Source organism: Bos taurus, chromosome 19, assembly GCF_002263795.3.
Source record: "Bos taurus isolate L1 Dominette 01449 registration number 42190680 breed Hereford chromosome 19, ARS-UCD2.0, whole genome shotgun sequence".
NCBI classification, from domain to species: Eukaryota; Metazoa; Chordata; class Mammalia; order Artiodactyla; family Bovidae; genus Bos; species Bos taurus.
Window position 1 is genome coordinate 28,243,585 of NC_037346.1, and position 1,614 is coordinate 28,245,198.

Sequence of the window (1,614 nt, forward strand, 5' to 3'; positions counted from 1 at the left end):
ATTTGATATTCATGGATTTAAAACTCAATAGCACTTGGCCTATTTAGAGTAAAAATCTTGAAATTCCAATGAAAACTCAGTAAGAATGGAATTGATTCAGATTTACAATTTTAAACTGAGAACTCCCTGAACTTATAGTATGGGAACATTTAAGAGAACACAAAGTTCACCATATTTATAAGTTGAATTTATTGGAAGAATAATTTAAATTTAAATACTTGGAAAGGTTCTGTCTGTTAAGTCAGACCGCTGAAGTACATAAAAGGAAACTGAACACAATAAATGTTTAAATGCAATTTAAAATGTTTAAAAGAGTTTAACTTCGTAACTGGAATCAAACATTCCAAATCTTTGTAAAAGTGATTGTGAAAATACATTGAACACAAATAAAGTAAGACTTGTAAGCTGAAGCTTAAGGAAGAACCAGGGTTTGTGAATTCCAATAAATCAAATTATTAATTTAATTTAATTTTTTTAAATTTAAATTTATTTAATTGGAGACTAATTACTTTACAATATCGTAAAAATATGGAACGCTTCACAAATTTGCATGTCATCCTTGCGCAGGGGCCATGCTAATCTCTGTATCGTTCCAATTTTAGTATATGTGCTGCCGAAGCGAGCACCAAATTATTAATTTTAAAAGTCAGTGAAACCTTTGAATCATCTTTGTCTAGAAAATAAGATTTATGGTAATCTCTGGTGCCTTGTAGGATTGTTGAGAGGATTAAATGAGACACTGGGTTTAAAGAGTTTGGCACCATGACTGGTACGTGGTAAGCTTTCAACACGACAGGCCAGCAATGACTAGTTTATTACGTATTTTTGTTGTTGTTTATCAGAGCTTCTTTTATTTATATATTTACTTGTATTTTATTTTTGGTTGCGCCGGGTCTCTGCTGCAGCCCGTGGGCTTTCTCTAGTTGCCGTGAACAGGGGCTACTCTGTGCTGCAGTGTGTGGCCTTCTCGTTGCTGTGACTTCTCCTGCTGGGGAGCTCCGGCTCTAGGCACTCAGGCTTCAACAGTTGTGGCGCACGGGCTTAGTTGCTCCACAGCACAGGGAATCTTCCCGGACCAGGGGGATCAAACCTGTGTGCCCAGCATTGGCAGGCAGATTTCTATCTTATCCCTGTACCAGAGAAGTCCTAGTTTATTTAACTCTTTATTTTTTTTTGTTCTTGGCCTTGTCCAGCATCTGGCACTTAGTTCTCCAACCAGCCTGGGCCCCTGGCAGTGGAAGCATGGAGTCCTGGCAGTTACCAGACTTCCAGGGAATTCCTTCTGAACACTTTTATTTTGGCTGTGCCAGGTCTTAGTTGAGGCACACGGAAACTTCAGTTGAAACTTTAGAACTCTTAGTTGCAGCATGGTGGGATCTAGTTTCCAGACCAGGGATTGAACCCAGGCCCCCTGCCTCGGGAGTGTTGAATCTTAGCCACTGGACCACCAGGGGGGCAGGCTCATCCTCACTTTGTCTGTTGTTGTTCACTCGCTAAGTCATGTCCAAGTCTCTGTGGCCCCATGAACTACAGAACGCCAGGTTTCCCTGTCCTTCGCTATCTCCTGGAGGTTGCTCAAGTTCATGTCCATACGGCAGTCATAATGCTACTTTA

General features: G+C 40.3%; 1 non-coding gene across 1 annotated transcript; it reads right to left on the reverse strand.

The window, feature by feature from the left end:
- Positions 1-522: 522 nt before the first annotated feature.
- LOC112442760 (U6 spliceosomal RNA) lies at positions 523-626 on the reverse strand. The gene has a single exon (XR_003031056.1). It is a non-coding gene; the product is annotated as a U6 spliceosomal RNA (small nuclear RNA).
- Positions 627-1,614: the final 988 nt, after the last annotated feature.